Below are 8,104 nucleotides of genomic sequence, written 5' to 3' on the forward strand. Positions count from 1 at the left end.
GAGAGAGAGAAAGAAAGAGAGAGCCCACACTAAGGAGAGAGGCAGAGGGAGACAGAGAGAGAATCTTAAGCAGGCTCCATGCTCAGCAAGCCTGACACTGGGCTCAATCCCATGATCCTGGGATCATGATCTGGGCTCAAATCAAGAGCCAGATGCACAACCAACTGAGCTACCCAGGCACTCCCATCAAAGTTTTATAGCTCTCAGAGTATAGCTCTTCCATTTCCTTGGCTAAGTTTATTCTTAGGTATTTTATTATCTTTGTAAATGGGATTGTTTTAATTTCTCTTTCTGTTGGTTTATTATTAGTGTATCAAGATGCAATGAATTTCTGCATATTGATTTTGTATCTTGTGACCTTACTGAATACATTTATTATCTCTAGTAGTTTTTTGGTCATCTTATTGGTTTCCTATATAGAGTATCATGTCATCTTCAAATAGTGAAAGTTTTACTTCTTCTTGCCAATATGGAAGTTCTATTTCTTCCTTGCCTTTTATTTCTTTTTCTTGTCTAATTGCTGTGGCTATGATTTTGAGTACTATATTGAATAAAAGTGGAGAGAGTGGACATTCTTGTATTGTTTTTGATCTTAAGTGAAAAGCTCTCAAGTTTTTCACCATTGCTTGTATTAGCTGTGAGTTTTTCATGTATGGCCTTTATTGAGGTATATTCCCTCTAAGTCTACTTTGTTAAGGGTTTTTTTTATCATGAATGGATGTTCTACTTCATTGAGCTTTTTCTGCATTGTGGTGAATGATCTTTGTAATATATTGTTGGTTTTGGTTTGCTATTTGTTGAAGATTTTTACATCTATGTTCATCAGAGAGAGTGGCTTGTAGTTCTCTTTTTCTGTAGTGTCTTTATCTGGTTTTGGTGTTAGGGTAATGCTGGCCTCATAGAATGAATTTGGAAGCTTTACTTCCTCTTCTATTTTTTGGAATGGTGTCAGAAGAATTGATACTAATTCTTGTTTAAATGTTTGGTAGAATTCATCTGTGAAGCTGTGTGGTCCTGAACTTTTGATTGTAGGGAGATTTTTGATTATTGATTCTATTTCATTGCTGGTAATCAGGCTGTTCAAATTTTTTATTTCTTCCAATTCAGTTTTGGGAGGTTTATGTTTCTAGGAATTTATCCATTTTTCTACGTTGTCTAATTTGGTGGCATATAATTTTTCATAATTTTCTCTTATAATCTTTTGTATCTCTGTGGTGTTTGTTATTTCTCTTTATTTCTGATTTTGACTTTTTTTTTTTTGATGATTCTAGCTAAAGGTTTATCAATTTTGTTGATTGTTTCAAAGAACCAGCTCCTGGTTTCATCAATATGTTCTATTGTTTTTTCAGTTTCTATTTCATTTGTTTCTGTTAGTCTAATCTTTTTTTATTTCCTCCTCCCCTGCCACTGGGGATTTGTTTGTTCTTCTTTTTCTAGCTCCTTTATGTGTAACATTAGGTTGTTTGAGATTTTTCTTGCTTCATGAAGTAGGCCTGTATTGCTATACACTTCCCTCTTAAGACATATTTGCTGCATCCTCAAAATTTTGGACCATTGTGTTTTCATTTTCATTTGTCTACATGTATTTTTTTATTTACTCTGATTTCTTGGTTGACCCATTCATTGTTTAGTAGCATGTTATTTAACCTCCATGTATGTATGTTCTTTCTAGATATTTTTTCTTGTGGTTGATTTTTAATTTCATTGCATTGTGGTCAGAAAAGATGCATGGTATGACTCTAATTCTTTTTAAATTTGTTGAGATTTGTTTTGTGGCCTAATATGTGATCTACTCTGGACAGTGGTCCATGCACACTTAAAGAGAATGTGCATTCTGTTGTTTTAGGATGGAATGTTCTGAATATATCTGTTAGGTCCATCTGGCCCAAATGTGTCATTCAAAGCTATTGTTTCCTTGTTGATTTTCTGTTTGCATGATCTATCCATTGTTATAAGTCGGGTGTTAAAGTCCCCTATTATTGCTGTATTACTATTGATTACTTTCTTTATGCTTGTTATTAGCTGCTTTATGCATTTGGGTGTTCATGTTGGGTGCATAAACATTTACAATTGTTATTATCTTCTTGTTGGTTTGTTCCCTTTATGACTATACAGTGTACTTATTTGTCTCTTGTTACAGTCTTATTTTAAAGTCTATTTTGTCTAATATAAATATTGCTACCCAGCTTTCCTTTCACTTCTATTTGCATGATAAATGCTGTTCTATCCTTTCACTTTTAATCTGCACATGTCTTTAGGTCTGAAATGAGTCTCTAGTAGGCAGCATATAGATAGCTCCTGCTTTTTTATTCATTCTGTCACCCTATGTCTCTTGATTAAAGCATTTAGTCAATTTATAATCAAAGTAATTATTGATAGGTATGTACGTACTACCATTTTGTTATTTTATGGTCACTTTTGGAGTTCTCTGTTACTTTCTTCTCTTGCTCTCTTCTCTCACAGTTTGCTGATTTCCTTAAGGATATACTTGGATTCCTTTCTCTTCATTTTTCATGTATCTATTACTCATTTTTGATTTGTGGTTACCATTACATCTACATATAACATCTTATGCACATAGCAGTCTATACTTAAAGTTGACGGTTCCTTAAGTTTGAAACTATTCCTTACTCTTCTCCCCTCCATGTTTTAGGTATATGGTGTCATAGTTTATATCCTTTTATTTGTGAATCCCTTCACTAGTTTTTATAGATATACTTAATTTTACTACTTTTATGCTTCCTACTTTTCTTACTCCTCCTTATGGTCTATCCTTTCCACTTAAAGAGTCTCCTTAACATTTCTTGTAGGGCTGGTTTAGTGGTCATGAATTCCTTTAACTTTTATTTGTCTGAGAAATTCTTTCTTCTTGTGTTCTGAATGATAGCTTTTCTGGATAGAGTATTCTTGGCTGCTGGTTTTCTTCCTTTCAGCACTTTGAATATATAATGCCACTTTCTGGCTTCCAAAGGTTCTGCTGAAAAATCAGCTGATAGACTTAAGGGATTTCCCTTGTATGTAACTGTTTTCTCTTGCTCTTTTTGAAATTATCATCTCATCACTACTTTTTTCCATTTTAATTGCTATGTGTCTTAGTGTGGACCTCATTGGGTTAATATTGTTGGGAGCTCTCTGCCTCCTGGATCTAGATTTCTGTTTCCTTCCTCAGATACAGAAAGTTTACAGCTATTATTTCTTCAGAACAGTTTTCTGCCCCCTTTTCTCTCTTCTCCTTCTGGGATCACTATAATGTGAATGTTAGTATGCTTGACGGTGTCACTAAGTTCCTTAAGTTTCTTTTCATTTTTTTTAATATGAATTTATTGTCAAATTGGTTTCCATACAACACCCAGTGCTCATCCCAAACAGGTGCCCTCAATGCCCATCACCCACTTTCCCTTCCCTCCCACCCCCTATCAACCCTCAGTTTATGGTTTGGCTCCCTCCCTCTCTAAGTTTTTTTTTTTCCTTCCCGTCCCCCATGGGTTTCTGTTAAGTTTCTCAGGATCCACCTAAGATTGAAAACATATGGTATCTGTCATTCTCTGTATGACTTATTTCACTTAGCATCACACTCTCCAGTTCCATCCACGTTGCTACAAAAGGCCATATTTCATTCTTTCTCATTGCCAAGTAGTATTCCATTGTGTATATAAACCACAATTTCTTTATCCATTCATCAGTTGATGGACATTTAGGCTCTTTCCATAATTCGGCTATTGTTGAGAGTGCTGCTATAAACACTGGGGTACAAGTGCCCCTATGCATCAGCACTCCTGTATCCCTTGGGTAAATTCCTAGCAGTGCTATTGCTGGGTAGCAATAGGGTAGATCTATTTTAAATTTTTTGAGGAACCTCCACACTGTTTTCCTGAGTGGCTGCACTAGTTTGCATTCCCACTAACAGTGTAAGAGGGTTTCCATTTCTCCACATCCTCGCCAGCATCTATCGTCTCCTGATTTGTTCATTTTAGCCACTCTGACTGGCGTGAGGTGGTATTTAAGTGTAGTTTTGATTTGTATTACCCTGATGAGGAGCAACATTGAGCATCTTTTCATGTGCCTGTTGGCCATCTGGATGTCTTCTTTAGAGAAGTGTCTATTCATGTTTTCTGCCCATTTCTGCACTGGATTATTTGTTTTTCAGGTGTGGAGTTTGGTGAGTTCTTTATAGATTTTGGATACTAGCCCATTGTCCAATATGTCATTTTTAAATATCTTTTCCCATTCCATTGGTTGCCTTTTAGTTTTGTTGATTGTTTCCTTTGCAGTGCAGAAGCTTTTTATCTTCATGGGGTCCCAATAGTTCATTTTTGCTTTTAATTCCCTTGCCTTTGGGATGTGTCAAGTGAGAAATTGCTGCAGCTGAAAAACTAAAAGGCAACCGACAGAATGGGAGAAGATATTTGCAAATGATGTATCAGGTAAAGGGTTAGTATCCAAACTCTACAAAGAACTTATCAAACTCAACATCCAAAAGCCAAATAATCCAGTGAATAAATGGGTAAAAGACATGAATACACACTTCTCCAAAGAAGACATCCAGATGGCCAACCAACACAGGAAAAAATGCTCAACATCACTCAGCATCAGGGAAATACAAATCAAAACCACCATGAGATACCACCTTACACCTGTCAGAATGGCTAACATTAACAAAACAGGCAACAACAGATGTTGGTGAGGATGCAGAGAAAGAGGATCTCTTTTGCATTGTTGGTGGCAATGCAAGCTGGTGCAACCACTCTGGAAAACAGTATGGAGGTTCCTCAAAAACTAAAAATAGAACTACACTACGACCCAGCAATTACACTACTAGGCATTTATTCACGGGATACAGGTGTGCTGTTTTGAAGGGACACATGCACCCCCATGTTTATAGCAACACTATCAACAATACCCAAAGTATGGAAAGATCCCAAATGTCCATCAATGGATGAACGGATAAAGAAGATGTGGTATATATATATATATATATATATATATATATATATATATATATGCATGCAATGGAGTATTACTCGGCAATCAAAAAGAATGAAATCTTGCCATTTGCAACTATGTGGATGGAATTGGAGGGTATTATGCTAAGTAAAATTAGTCAGTGAGAGAAAGAAAAAAATCATGTGACTTCACTCATATGAGGACTTTAAAAGACAAAACAGATGAACATAAGGGAAGGAAAGTAAAAATAACATAAAAACAGGGAGGGGGACAAAACAGAAGAAACTCATAAAAATGGAGAACAAACTGAGGGTCGCTAGAGGGGTGGTGGGAGGGGGGGTGGGCTAAATGGGTAAGAGGCATTAAGGAATCTACTACTGAAATCATTGCTTCACTATATGCTAACTAATTTCAATGAAAATTTAAAAAAATAAAGTTAAAAAAAAAAGAAATTGCTGCAGCTGAGGTCAGAGAGGTTTCTTCCTGCTTTCTCCTCTAGAGTTTTGATGGTTTCCTGTCTCACATTCAGGTCCTTTATCCGTTTTGAGTTCATTTTTGTGAATGGTGTAAGAAAGTGGTTTAGTTACATTCTTCTGCATGTTGCTGTCCAGTTCTCCCAGCACCATTTGTTAAAGAGGCTGTCTTTTTTCCATTGGATATTCTTTCCTGCTTTGTCAAAGATTACTTGGCCATACTTTTGTGGGTCTAATTCTGGGGTTTCTATTATGTTCCATTGGTCTATGTGTCTGTTTTTGTGCCAATACCATGCTTTCTTCATGATTACAGCTTTGTAGCAGAGACTAAAGTCTGGGATTGTGATGCCTCCTGCTTTGGTCTTCTTCAAAATTACTTTGGCTATTTGGGGTCTTTTGTGGTTCCATACAAATTTTAGGATTGCTTGTTCTAGCTTCGAGAAGAATGCTGGTGCAATTTTGATTGGGATTGCATTGAATGTGTAGATAGCTTTGGGTAGTATTGACATTTTAACAATATTTATTCTTCCAATCCATGAGCATGGAATGTTTTTCCATTTCTTTATATCTTCTTCAATTTCCTTCATAAGCTTTCCATAGTTTTCAGCATACAGATCCTTCACATCTTTGGTTAGGTTTATTCCTAGGTATTTTAGGATTCTTGGTGCAATTGTGAATGGGATCAGTTTCGTTATTTGTTTTTCTGTTGCGTCATTGTTAGTGTATAACAATGCAACTGATTTCTGTACATTGATTTTGAATCCTGCGACTTTGCTGAATTCATGTATCAGTTCTAGCAGACTTTTGGGGGAGTCTATCGGATTTTCCATATATAATATCATGTCATCTGCAAAAAGCGAAAGCTTGACTTCATCTTTGCCAATTTTGATGCCTTTGATTTCCTTTTGTTGTCTGATTGCTGATAATAGCACTTCCAACACTATGTTAAACAACAGCGGTGAGAGTGGACATCTCTGTTGTGTTCCTGATCTCAAGGAGAAAGCTCTCAGTTTTTCCCCATTGAGGATGATATTAGCTGTGGGCTTTTCATAAATGGTTTTTATGATGTGTAAGTATGTTCCTTCTATCCTGACATTCTCAAGGGTTTTTATTAAGAAAGGATGTTGAATTTTTTCAAATGCTTTTTCCTGCATCAATTGCCAGGATCATATGGTTCTTATCTTTTCTTTTATTAATTTGATGTATCGCATTGTTTGATTTGAGAATGTTGAACCAGCCCTGCAGCCCAGGAATGAATCCCACTTGATCATGGTGAATAATTCTTTTTATATGCTGTTGAATTTGATTTGCTAGTATCTTATTGAGAATTTTTGCAACCCATATTCATCAGGGATATTGGTCTGTAGTTCTCTTTTTTTACTGGGTCTCTGGTTTAGGAATCAAAGTAATGCTGGCTTCATAGAATGAGTCTGGAAGTGTTCCTTCCCTTTCTATTTTTTGGAAGAGCTTAAGAAGGATAGGTATTATCTCTGCTTTAAATGTCTGGTAGAATTCCCCTGGGAGGCCATCTGGTCCTGGACTCTTATTTGTTGGGAGATTTTTGATAACTGATTCAATTTCTTTGCTGGTTATGGGTCTGTTCAAATTTTCTATTTCTTCCTGTTTGAGTTTTGGAAGTGTGTGGTTGTTTAGGAATTTGTCCATTTCTTCCAGGTTGTCCAGTTTGTTGGCATATAATCTTTCATAGTATTCCCTGACAATTGCTTGTATTTCTGAAGGATTGGTTGTAATAATTCCATTTTCATTCATGATTTTATCTATTTGGGTCATCTCCCTTTTCTTTTTGAGAAGCCTGGCTAGAGGTTTATCGATTTTGTTTATTTTTTTCAAAAAACCAACTCTTGGTTTCATTGATCTGGTCTACAGTTTTTTTTAGATTCTATATTGTTTATTTCTGCTCTGATCTTTATTATTTCTCTTCTTCTGCTGGGTTTGGGGTGTCTTTGCTGTTCTGCTTCTATTTCCTTTAGGTGTGCTATTAGATTTTGTATTTGGGATTTTTCTTGTTTCTTGAGATAGGCCTGGATTGCAATGTAGTTTCCTCTCAGGACTGCCTTTGCTGCATCCCAAAGCGTTTGGATTGTTGTATTTTCATCTTCATTTGTTTCCATATATATTTTTAATTTCTTCTCTAATTGCCTGGCTGACCCATTCATTCTTTAGTAGGGTGTTCTTTAACCTCCATGCTTTTGGAGGTTTTCCAGACTTTTTCCTGTGGTTGATTTCAAGCTTCATAGCATTGTGGTCTGAAAGTATGCATGATATGATCTCAATTCTTTTATACTTATGAAGGGCTGTTTTGTGACCCAGTATGTGATCTATCTTGGAGAATATTCCATGTGCACTTGAGAAGAAAGTATATTCTGTTGCTTTGGGATGCAGAGTTCTAAATATATGTGTCAAGCCCATCTGATCCAATGTATCATTCAGGGCCCTTGTTTCTTTATTGATCCTGTGTCTAGATGATCTATCCATTACTGTAAATAGAGTATTAAAGTCCCCTGCAATTACCACATTCTTATCAATAAGGTTGCTTGTGTTTGTGATTGTTTTATATATTTGGGGGCTCCCATATTTGGCGCACAGACATTTATAATTGTTAGCTCTTCCTGATGGATAGACTCTGTAATTATTATATAATGCCCTTCTTCATCTCTCGTTACAGC

The sequence above is a fragment of the Prionailurus viverrinus genome, chromosome C2 (assembly GCF_022837055.1).
Source record: "Prionailurus viverrinus isolate Anna chromosome C2, UM_Priviv_1.0, whole genome shotgun sequence".
Taxonomy (NCBI): domain Eukaryota; kingdom Metazoa; phylum Chordata; class Mammalia; order Carnivora; family Felidae; genus Prionailurus; species Prionailurus viverrinus.